The following is a 12,884-nucleotide window of genomic DNA, read 5'->3' as shown; positions in this document are numbered from 1 at the left end:
TTCTAGCATTGGTTGATTGCCAGAAGAATAAAGTGGCAAGTTGGCAAAAATGGCAACACATATTTTATTACAGTATAACGGAGGAGTCTTACAAGTATGTGTTGTGTCTCATATGGCCAGGAGCAATGGCCATAAGGATCAATGAGCTCAGGTCATGAAGTGCGGTCTATTGCATGCAAGAGGCTGCACTTCAGTGTCTATATTGGCACTAAAAACCACATTATAATGACCAAACCGAACCCCTGTCCATATGCCCTGTTTGGGTTTATGTACATCTTGGAATGGTGCCCCCCCTCTATGTGCTCTTGTGCTGGAGGACTCGGTACCATCACGTCACTTGAATAAGACTGAGCTGCAATACTAGATACAGTCCATAGACGTGAGTGGTGCTGTTTCTGAAAAAAAGGAAACCATCCTTGTTTTTCTAGACTCATGCAAATCCTTTCAGCTAAACTATTTAAAAAAAAATCTATATAATAATAGATCACTAATTAACTCCAAAATAGAAACCAAGATAGTTTCTGAGATAGTTGGTGGAGCCTAATGACTATCAAGTCTACTATACACAGCACACAGAGAAGAGGAGAATCTGCTCTCCCATCTCTACATATCACATATATATAAGCTGCAGCAGCATGAAGGAGATTATACAGCAGTAATGTACCAGCAGCCTGTGTCTCTTACTCTGCTTCCTTTCCCTCCCCTCTCCATAGACTTGCCTTCAGCGTGTCTGTGCCTCTCTCTCTGTTCCTGCTCCCCTCTCCTGCTCCCCCTCCTCTCTCCATAGACTTGTATAGCAGGCAGTGAAGTGCCACACCCCCACCTTGTCAATTCTGCTCTGTAACCAGGGACGGAATTTGCTTGACAACAGGGGTGGACAGCAGATTACAAAAACGAAGACAACTAGTGGAAGTAACTTCACACAGAATGTGCATGGATAAAAACAACTATATTAAGTTGATCTATATCAGGTATATTATTAGATTAGCATAAGTTTTTTGAAACGTTAGTGACCATTTAAGGAATTGCTGTGGATGCAATTCTTTATGTAAAAGAATGGGGTCCAATAAAATAATCCACACATGATCATATGTATATTACTTTATTGAACTTACATTTTCTTACAAAAGGGAATTGCATGCACAGCAATTCCTTAGTACTGTAATATATACGGATTATCTACAGAATGTGTATATAACTTTATTGAACCCCGTCTTCTAACATAAATGCAGCATGCATAGCAATTCCTAAAAGCATATCTGTCATATCACTATAAAACAGTGCCCTACCACTTAATGTGGGGCATCGGGGTTCGATTCACCATGTGCATGTACAGTTAGGTGATCTGGTGCGGGGAAAAGTCTGATATATTTCGTGCCGATTTCCTTTTCCCGCCATCAGCTATGATTAACAGTTTCTTCGTTATAGTTAATCATAGCTGGGTGGCGGGAAGAGAGAGGCTGCATCGTGTATATCAGACGCCTTCTCCAAACACCAGCTCACTATTTTTTTTACTTTCTTTAAGCAAAAAGGAGGAAAATCAAGATTAACATCGAGAATTGCCCATAAGCCCCTCCAAAAAATGTTGATTTTATTTTTCTGCCATATCGCCCAGCCATCGTATATATAGGGTATTACTATGAACATTTATACTTCAAGTTGTACTTTGGCATTTTGTACGAGGGGCTTATTAGTTGATAGAGGCAGTTGAAACACGTTGATGTAGACCTACACATTTTGGCCGGGTTCAAACTCCAGCTTTGGGTCAAGGAATGGTGACCCATTCTTAAAGTTTAAAAGAAAGTTTCATAGCGGTCTACCTGAAGTTTCTGAAATGTTTTGATTGGGTTCTTTTGATGCAGATGTCTGAGGAGGGAAACCTGGACCTCATCTCATTAAGTAGCATATGCACTTGTGGGGTCAGGATCGCGACATTCTGCCCTGTAAGAAAATAATTAACAATTGATCTCAGAAAAAAATATATTACTTTCAACAATGACAGTCAAATGAAATACACCTTAATAGAGAATTTAAAGAACTCCCTGTGTGAGGCGGAAAAATATGATAAATAAAGCAATCCAGAATATTCAACATTAATTTAAAGGGGTCTTCGCACAATGGACGTATATGGCATATCAGTGGCTAACTAACAATTGGACCCCCGTTGAGCCTGTTAACGTTCCTGCATATCGTGGAATGGAACATACTCTATTCTGGATGACTGAATTATAGCATTTCCCACTAACAACAGTTTATAATATACAGTGAAGGAAATAAGTATTTGATCCCTTGCTGATTTTGTAAGTTTGCCCACTGTCAAAGACATGAACAGTCTAGAATTTTTAGGCTAGGTTAGTTTTACCAGTGAGAGATAGATTATATTTAAAAAAAAACAGAAAATCACATAGTCAAAATTATATATATTTATTTGCATTGTGCACAGAGAAATAAGTATTTGATCCCTTTGGCAAACAAGACTTAATACTTGGTGGCAAAACCCTTGTTGGCAAGCACAGCAGTCAGACGTTTTTAGTAGTTGATGATGAGGTTTGCACACATGTTAGATGGAATTTTGGCCCACTCCTCTGTGCAGATCATCTGTAAATCATTAAGATTTCGAGGCTGTCGCTTGGCAACTCGGATCTTCAGCTCCCTCCATAAGTTTTCGATGGGATTAAGGTCTGGAGACTGGCTAGGCCACTCCATGACCTTAATGTGCTTCTTTTTGAGCCACTCCTTTGTTGCCTTGGCTGTATGTTTCGAGTCATTGTCGTGCTGGAAGATCCAGCCACGAGCCATTTTTAATGTCCTGGTGGAGGGAAGGAGGCTGTCACTCAGGATTTGACGGTACATGGCTCCATCCATTCTCCCATTGATGCGGTGAAGTAGTCCTGTGCCCTTAGCAGAGAAACACCCCCAAAATATAATGTTTCCACCTCCATGCTTGACAGTGGGGACGGTGTTCTTTGGGTCATAGGCAGCATTTCTCTTCCTCCAAACACAGCGAGTTGAGTTAATGCCAAAGAGCTCAATTTTAGTCTCATCTGACCACAGCACCTTCTCCCAATCACTCTCAGAATCATCCAGATGTTCATTTGCAAACTTCAGACGGGCCTGTACATGTGCCTTCTTGAGCAGGGGGACCTTGCGGGCACTGCAGGATTTTAATCCATTACGGAGTAATGTGTTACCAATGGTTTTCTTGGTGACTGTGGTCCCAGCTGCCTTGAGATCATTAACAAGTTCCCCCCGTGTAGTTTTCGGCTGAGCTCTCACGTTCCTCAGGATCAAGGATACCCCACGAGGTGAGATTTTGCATGGAGCCCCAGATCGATGTCGATTGACAGTCATTTTGTATGTCTTCCATTTTCTTACTATTGCACCAACAGTTGTCTCCTTCTCACCCAGCGTCTTACTTATGGTTTTGTAGCCCATTCCAGCCTTGTGCAGGTCTATGATCTTGTCCCTGACATCCTTAGAAAGCTCTTTGGTCTTGCCCATGTTGTAGAGGTTAGAGTCAGACTGATTAATTGAGTCTGTGGACAGGAGTCTTTTATACAGGTGACCATGTAAGAGCTGTCTTTAATGCAGGCACCAAGTTGATTTGGAGCAGTAACTGGTCTGGAGGAGGCTGAACTCTTAATGGTTGGTAGGGGATCAAATACTTATTTCTCTGTGCACAATGCAAATAAATATATATAAATTTTGAATATGTGATTTTCTTTTTTTTTATATATATATATAATCTATCTCTCACTGGTAAAATTAACCTAGCCTAAAAATTCTAGACTGTTCATGACTTTGACAGTGGGCAAACTTACAAAATCAGCAAGGGATCAAATACTTATTTCCTCCACTGTATGAGCTGCGTGTTTATACATACAGGATCAGACTACAGCAGGTTTGTTTGTAGTCTGTTACCATAGTGACACATAGATCTGCATTGAAGCTGAATACACAAAACGACAGGAGATTTTTAATCACAGCTATATGCAAAGTTGCTTAAATTTCTATTTTAGATGCATTAGAGCAGGGGTCTCAAAGTCGGCCGGGTAAGTGGGCCACATATAGAAAAAATGGGTAGTTGACGGGCCGCATTACTTTCAAATTTGATACAATACAAAATTATTGTTAATCAATTAGTTATTTGAACTACTATAACAATACTACATTACTATAATAATAATACTACATTACTATAACAATACATTACTATAATAATACCGCTAGGTTTAAAATTTGAGAGAATTCTCTACGTGCTTATTTCAACAATCCAGTTTTCCAGTTTGTGTCGCTAAATGCAGTCCAGCGGCTCAGTTAGCAGTGTTTGGCAGACACACATGTCAAGATTGGACAGCCCCTTTGGCAGACACACATGTCAAGATTGGGCAGCACCTTTGTAGATAGTGCCACAGAGTCCTCTGTAGATAATGCCACAGTGCCCTCTGTAGATACTGCCACAGTGCCCACTGTAGATACTGCCACAGTGCCCACTGTAGATAATGCCACAGTGCCCACTGTAGATCATGCCACAGTGCCCTCTGTAGATAATGCCACAGTGCCCTCTGTAGATAATGCAACACACCCCTAGATAATACCAGTGTTCTCTGTAGATACTGCCACACACCCACTTGTACATCATGCCAGTGCACTCTGTAAACGCTGCCACAGTGCCCTCCGCAGACGCTGCCACAGTGCCCTCCGCAGACACTGCAACAGTGCAATCCGCAGACGCTGCCACAGTGCCCTCCGCAAACGCTGCCAAAGTGCCCTCCGCAAACGCTGCCACAGTGCCCTCTGCAGATAATGCCACGCACACCCCAAGTAGATAGCTTCATTGGGGCTCCCTCTAGGAGTGGAATCCCGAGCCAGAGTGTTGCCTACGCTTTGGCTGGGGATAACGCTGCTGTTGGAGCCCCTGACGTCACTGTCCATACACAGTGACGTCAGGGGATCCTCCTGGACCGGAATGTGATATCAGGGGCAACCCCAGAGCCGGTGTCCCGGAGCAGAGCACTAGTATAGGCTATGCGCGGAACTCTGGGGAAGCCACTGACATCAGTGTCCATATATGGAGCTGGAGTCCCGGAGCAGAGCCGCTTCTAGCACTCTACCTGGGATTCCAGCTCTGTTCCGGATATCACTGTCCATATATGGACATGGATGTCAGGGGCCACCCTAGAGCTGGAGTCTTGGGCAGAGCGCTAGTAGGCTCTTCCTGGGACTCCAGCTGTGCTCCTGACATCACTGGGACTCCTGCTCCTGAGGAAGCCCCTGACATCACTGTCGACTCCGCTCTGGGGAAGACCCTGACAACTCTGTCCATATGTGGACAGCAATGTCAGGAAATTCCACAGAGTCCCGGAGCAGAGCCTGCACTAGCGGCTGTGTCCCGCGGGCCGCAGATGACAGCCCCAAGTGCCGCATGCGGCCCGCGTGCTTGAGACCCCTGCATTAGAGCAATACAAATGGGTGCAAAAAGTGTATTTGGCCTTTACTTGGTCTCCCACTCCCTATAGCTCTATGGAGAGTGGGATCTGATCAGCTGCTGAACAACTTATTTTTTTGCACTGGCTTTTACACAAAGTTCTATGTGTATTAAAGCAATCGATAGGTAACTGCTTGTTGTAAGTAATGAAAACTCTACAACAATCCTGTTCAAATCTCGGCTTTCTAAAAGATAAGAGCTCTCTTCAAAACACTTCACCTTTACAAAACGATTTATGAACTACAGTGTTCTCTGTGGCTTTTCAGCTTTTGCAAAACAACAACTCCCAGCACACCCTTCAGATCGGTTTTTCAAATTTGTAGGTTATTACTGTTATTCTTCACGTTATGTACAGTAATAATGACTTACTCTTTTTATGCTGAACTACGCTCAAGCTCCATGGCAAGTTCCTTATTCCATGACAACTTCTGTCTTCTTTTTTTTTAACATTTGAACTGTATAAGGCTTCAAGTAACAAAACTCCCAAAAGTTGCTATCAACTTTGGGATCCAATGCAGGCCTATGGTGAGCATCACTGTGCGACTTTAGTTCCTGAAAAACATAAGAAAAATGAAGCCATGGTCATTGAGGAAGATGTACTATACTGTGCCTGGGTCTAGAGAGTTTAAAAAAATAAGCCAACTTTTTGGCGCAAATTTATGCAATTCTGATGTTTGTACCTCACTAGACACCTTTAATAAGTGTTCCAAAAAGGAGGAATGATTTAGCAGGAAAAAGGTGTGGACTGCTGAAAATGGGCATGGCTTAAAATACCCGGATGTGCACGAAAAACACGACAAAAAAACTAGCACAAAAATCCAACGTGGTATAACTTAGAGAAAAGTGTCTAACAGGTAATGCAAGATGCGCAAAATGATCATGCAGCATGTACCACTGTGATACATTTGGCATATTTTGTGCCTGCCTGATGGAAAGCTCCAACAAAATCCATGAACGGAGCCCTGACGCACATGTGAGCGAAGCCTTATATAGTGGACTAATAGCATCCAATCCATCCCAATGCCACGTTCACATGTCTGGAATTCTGTAAATTTTTAGGTGCGGATTTACATCCCATTCACACACTGAGAAGAATATGTGAACATGGTCTAACAAGAAGCATGCCAGATCGACCATTTAATATACAAAATATATGGAACCAGAAATTAAATTGTTGTGAGTCATGCTGCATATCCAGCAATGTAGCAAGAAACTAGAATAAGATCTGCTGCAAAATCCAGAGCTGCAGTTACAATTCTGCAGTCTTCAGAGCTGAAATCTCCCAGCATTACTTGCCGACTATGTTTGTACAGAGTTTGCACATTCTACAAAGTGTAGTCTCCACATCAGACACTATTCAATAATCTAATATTGGAAAAACAAACTGTTCTACGGCATTATAGAAGTTCAGATACGCTGTAAGGGAAGGTTTTGTCAACAGGCTTTCTTCAAATAACCACCAGCAGAATTGTAAATGCAGCTCCGGAGTACAATACAGGCTATAATTAAGTACGAGATTAAATAATGCAATGTATTCATGAATTGTTATTTTCTGATACACTGACTGCATTATAGAACAAACAAGCAATCTAGCAATTGCCTACACAGAGCAACTGTCTCCACCTGCACTAGTGGAAAAGCCATATGTCAGCTCCACTTCTGGCATTGCTGGAATTAGCCAATGTAGCAGAACCACAACGGGAACTAGGACTTTATTCCATAGCCTTTCTATCAAACACTGAAGAAAAGGATTTTGGAGCTTTACTGCAGCAATGAAACTTAAGTTTACTGTGTCTGTACATTCACTTACATTTTTATGTGGTGGTCTGCATTAAAACAAATTTAGGGGCATGGGGTACACAGCTGTTTTTGTCACAAAGCAACCTACGTGAATACGTTAGACTACATTAGGAATGTATTTTGTATTTTATCTTGTAACGTAAACTAAATAGCTAAAAAATATATAGAATGGTTTACTGGGCACGAGTGGTTATTACAGTCATATACACAGGTGCAGCAATGTAAAATGTATCAACTTAACTGTTTTCACACAGGATTTCAGGTAAACCTACTGCATTATCAAAACTTTATACTTAATGTTAAATGACATATCTTGGTAAAAGATAGATAGATAGATAGATATGCGAGTGAGATGAGATAGAGAGAGATATGATGAGATCGAGAGAGAGAGACACGAGAGAGAAAGACACGAGAGACACCAGAGAGAGAAAGACACGAGAGAGACACGAGAGAGAGAGACACGAGAGAGAGAGGGACAAGAGAGAGAGGGACAAGAGAGAGAGTTACACAAGAAAGAGAGAGGGACACGAGAGAGATACGAGAGACACACGAGAGACACACACACGAGAAAGAGAGAGACAGGAGAGAGAGGCACGAGAGAGAGAGACACGAGAGAGAGAGACATGAGAGAGAGAGAGACACGAGATAGACACGAGAGAGAGACACGAGAGAGACGAGAGAGACACACGAGATAGACACGAGAGAGACACGAGAGAGACGAGAGAGACACGAGAGACGAGAGATACACGAGAGAGAGTGACACGAGAGAGAGTGACACGAGAGAGAGTGACACGAGAGAGACACGAGAGAGAGAGACACGAGATAGACACACAAGAGAGAGTGACACGAGAGAGAGTGACACGAGAGAGAGTGACACGAGAGAGAGTGACACGAGAGAGAGTGACACGAGAGTGTGACAGGAGAGAGAGAGAGGGACACGAGAGAGAGGGACACGAGACAGAGACACGAGAAAGAGAGAGACACAAGAAAGAGAGAGACACGAGAAAGAGAGAGACACGAGAAAGAGAGAGACACGAGAGAGTGACACGAGAAAGAGTGACACGAGAGAGAGTGACACGAGAGAGAGTGACAAGAGAGAGAGTGACACGAGAGAGAGGGACACGAGAGAGAGACACGAGAAAGAGAGAGACACGAGAGAGAGAGAGACACGAGAGAGAGACACGAGAGAGAGAGACACGAGAGAGAGACGAGAGAGAGAGACACGAGAGAGAGAGACACGAGAGAGAGAGACACGAGAGAGAGACACGAGAGAGAGACACGAGAGAGAGACACGAGAGAGAGACACGAGAAAGAGAGTGACACGAGAGAGAGACACGAGAGAGAGAGACACGAGAGAGAGAGACACGAGAGAGAGTGACACGAGAGAGAGAGAGGGACACGAGAGAGACACGAGAAAGAGAGAGACTCGAGAGAGAGACACGAGAGAGAGACACAAGAGAGACACGAGAGAGAGACATGAGAGAGAGACACGAGAGAGAGAGAGAGACACACACGAGAGAGAGGTACATGAGACACGAGAGAGACACATGAGAGAGACACAAGAGAGAGAGACACGAGAGAGAGACACGAGAGAGACACGAGAGAGAGAGACACGAGAGAGAGAGACACGAGAGAGAGAGACACGAGAGAGGGACACGAGAGACAGATAGATAGGATATGAGAGAGGAGAGAAATAAAGAAAGAGACACGAGTGAGAGACACAAGACACATAAGAGAGAGAGAAAGAGAAACACATAAATAGATAGGATATGAGAGAGAGAAAGAAGAGATAGAAAGAGACAGAGCGAGAGAGCAAGAGAGAGATTATGAGATAAGATTTTTTTACATCTGTATTTTCCCTGGTGTATATTGAGATCTGAGGTTAAATATACTACAAGAATAAAAACCTCTAGAAATAGGGCTCTAGGAATAAGCTGCATTTTTTACACTGCAGCAGGCGGTTCACTGCCCCATAATCACGGATTCCAAAACACTTTGTGCAACTAGCAAACCCCAACTAAAGCAACACATGATGGCAATTCATAACTACGTCACATATCTAGCTTCATATTCCACTTATCTGTCATCTGCAGTTTAGTAATCCGCAGAATTATCTAAATTCGGCAGTATTTTACTTTTGAGTGTATCTGACACGTACCGTATGCTACCCATACACACATCGTTTGAAAATTCAATTCTGTCTGCCGAAATTGTAATCGTCTAGGTTGAAAGAATTTGGTCTATGGTCGGTCTAAACTACATGTGTATGGCATGATTGTCCGAATTCAGCCAATCATTTGCCATATTGCGCAAGCCCCAAGGTTTTTTTGGTCGGGCAGTTGTATTTTCTGTTGCTGTGGGATCGTTCATACGAACGATCTCACGGACGATTGATTGCGGTCAATCATTATATTATGTTCATGGCCGGCCTTACAACCATAAATCTTTATAAATATGGGTGTGTGTAGGGGGGGGGGGGGAGGTTTGTGCACACCCCATGTAATGAAACACTCATACTTACATTGGCTTAGATGGTGGTTAAATGCAGTGATGTGGGTGGCTTTACCCACTGCTGACTAAGTCGCCACCCCGGCACTAGTACTTGCAGAGTATATCTCATGTCTCCCTCCCTCTCTTTTTTCCAATCCCTTGGTTTTTTGAGAATTCCCCTTCTCAACTGTCCTTGCATCAAAAAAACATTGCTTCAAACTAAGCCCTCATCTCCTGCCCCTCCTCCTAATTACAGATGCAGAAGGCACATAATTCCCAATTGTACCCCTATAAACACAAGACGAAAGGGTCTGTGTGAGCTCCCGTGGAAGACTGATCCTTGTATTTCAAACCACAAAGAGGAGGAGGGAGTAGAGGCAGAGGGAGAAATATATATACTGTTCAGGACAATGGATCTCTGTAGAAGAGTTAGGATTCTGGAGATTCTAGGAGAGCAGGCAAGCTGGTCTTTTGACCTTCCTGCCCTATAGCAGGTGCACTAGGATTTGTCCCTTTATATTCGGAGAATGCCGTCATTGCATGACAGAATTCCCACTGCATGTCCCATACCTGAATTGATGGGGCCTCCTCAAAAACTCTCATTCATATAATATTCTGAAAGCTCGGACTGCACTTATTATATGAACTGACGAGCAGACATGGAGAAATGAAGGAGCGGCTTTGGTAGACGAGACCCATGACGTTGTCAATGTCACCATAAGGCCCGCTTCCATCTCAATCACATTTACATGCAAATTATACAAGTGGTTAGGGACCAAGCAATTAAATCAATTACAGCAGGCTTGTCATCTGCACTAGGTGAAACTTTACCCTTTGAGATCTTAGGCTACATTCACATGCACGTAGGCCACCTCGGACGTGAAAACTGCAGTTTTTCACGTCCGAGGTGGACCCGTGCGGGACGCGTTGTCACGGATCCGCCACAGACTACAGTCTATAGAGGGATGCGTGACACGCAGTAATATAGGACACGTCCTATTTTTCAACGCAGCGTTCACACGCTCCATTGAAACAACGGTTGTGTGAACGGCCCCAATGAAATGCATGGGTCCTTGTGACGGCCGTCAATAGAAATATTTGCCTGCCGGCAAAAAACCCTCTTTAACCACTACAAGCAAGATAAAATATATATATTAGTCTTTGGGGCCGTGCAGACAGTCTGTGATTTTTTACGCAGCGCGAGTCCGCTGCGTAAAACTCACGACATGTCGTTCTTTGTGGGCCGTGCAGACAGTCAGACTCACAACATGTCCGTTCTTTGTGCGTATTTCGTGCACCCATTGAAGTCAATGGGTGCGTGAAAACCACGCATGGCACACGGAAGCACTTCCGTGGGACGCGCGTGATTCGCGCAACAGCAGTGAAAATTATGAATGAAAACAGAAAAGCACCACAAGCTTTTCTGTTTACAAACATCCAAACAGAGTGTCATAATGATGGCGGCTGCGCGAAAAGCACGCAGCCGCGCATCATATGGTGATGCCACACGAAGCTGTTAAGTGCCTTTTGCACATGCAAAATGCTGTGGTTTTTTGCGTGCGCAAAAAACGCACACGCTCGTGTGAATCCGGCCTTAGGCACAGACATAGAGACTATTTTTTTTGCCAGTCTTTGCTGTGGCTAATTGATGAGGGCCCTGAACTACCCCCCCCCCCCCCTCCTCTATTAACATAGAATTCCCTAATAGGGTATTTGAAAATGGGTAACTAAAACCAGATAACCCCTAAATTAATATTTATGCAACCTTAAAGGGTAACTAAGCTCTTACAATATTTTTAACATGTAACAGTGATATGATGAGTGGTTCGGAATGCACAAGACTTATATAGGTGCACGAATAGGGTCGCAACCCAATTGCAACTGTAAAGAAGTATTTGGCACACAAAGTCTTTGTGTGCTGAATACTTTTTTTTACAGATGCCACAGTGACATGTCAGAAGTTTTGATTGGTGGGGATCTGAGCACTGAGAACCCCACCGACCACTAAAACGAAGTGGCAGAAGTGCTTGGGTGAGTGCTGTGCCGCTTTGTCTGTGATCGGCTTTCCTCGGAAAGCCGAGCACATGTTGTACATACTTATAGACTTTCTATTGAGTCCGTACACCGCTCGCTGGGCTTTCCGAGGAAAGCCGATCGGAAACGAAGCAGCACACACAGCGTAAAAAACGGCCCATCGGAACAGAACGCCGTTTTTTCCATTGTAATCAATGGGCAGATGTTTGGAGTCGTTCTGCTTCCGATTTTTCGGCCATTTGCGGCCCGAAAAACGGACGAAAATAGGCAGTGTGAACATAACCTAAGTCAGACTTCATGGGTATTGGTCAGAAAGTGCCATTGTTAGGTGTGACAGTTGCCTCTCCTAACATTCTGTTTCTGTCCTGGATAGTTTCTTTATGTAGGTGACAGTGCCACATAAAATATGACTAGTCCTTGAGTTGTCCACTTTTGTCAAATTGTTAAAGCACTTTTCTTACTTCAGACATTTATGGCATATCCATAGGATATGCCATAAATGTCTAAAATTTGGGGTCCCATCTAAGGGAGCCCAGCTTTTAGAAGCACCGATGTCCTCTGAACGTCGTTCGGCACATTAAGACGATAGCTGGCGGTGGCTGCATATAGGAGTCCGCCGAGTAGGCCTGCTCAGTTTCCATAACTCCCAAAGACTACAATGGAGAGAGCCACACACTAGCGCTCAACTTTTAATTTGGCGCCCTATATGCGGCTGGCCTTCGTGGCTTGCCCATCCTCATGATAGGTCGGAGTCTCGCAAGTGGGAGACCCAGCTATCAGACATATCAAGATACCAAATAAGTGCCATTACAGCTCATGGGTTGTCACACAGCTTTTCGGACTCATAAATGACAAATATGCAGTGAGATATATAAATGGGGACAGATTTGGCCTATACTAGGAAAAGTAGAAAAGTAGAGTAAACTCCACCTTGCAGAGGTATGTAGGTATAATTTCAGTAGCAGTCTGTATTCCAGCCCAGTGGGAAGTATTTAGTGATCATACTCAGTATGGTCAGCTACTAGTGTGCCACAAGTGAAAATATAGACAGATCTTAGTCAGGCTTGAAGTG

The 12,884-nt window shown here is 43.7% G+C and overlaps 1 protein-coding gene and 1 long non-coding RNA gene across 7 annotated transcripts in view; one reads left to right on the top strand and one right to left on the bottom strand.

The window, feature by feature from the left end:
- Positions 1-12,884, bottom strand: part of LOC142655820 (uncharacterized) — a 326,804-nt gene that overhangs the window by 144,946 nt on the left and 168,974 nt on the right. For all 6 annotated transcript variants that reach the window (XR_012849553.1, XR_012849555.1, XR_012849552.1 and 3 more), the window contains 2 exons: positions 5,858-6,040; positions 1,821-1,941 (listed from right to left, as the gene is read on the bottom strand). This is a non-coding gene — a long non-coding RNA (uncharacterized LOC142655820). The remainder of the gene's footprint in view (positions 1-1,820; positions 1,942-5,857; positions 6,041-12,884) is intronic.
- The window catches only part of NTN3 (netrin 3), a 68,986-nt gene that overhangs the window by 3,109 nt on the left and 52,993 nt on the right, over positions 1-12,884 (top strand). The window lies entirely within an intron of this gene.

This window comes from Rhinoderma darwinii, chromosome 6 (assembly GCF_050947455.1).
Source record: "Rhinoderma darwinii isolate aRhiDar2 chromosome 6, aRhiDar2.hap1, whole genome shotgun sequence".
Taxonomy (NCBI): domain Eukaryota; kingdom Metazoa; phylum Chordata; class Amphibia; order Anura; family Rhinodermatidae; genus Rhinoderma; species Rhinoderma darwinii.
The sequence above is the reverse complement of the archived record's forward strand: the minus strand, read 5'-3'. Positions and strand labels throughout refer to the sequence as shown.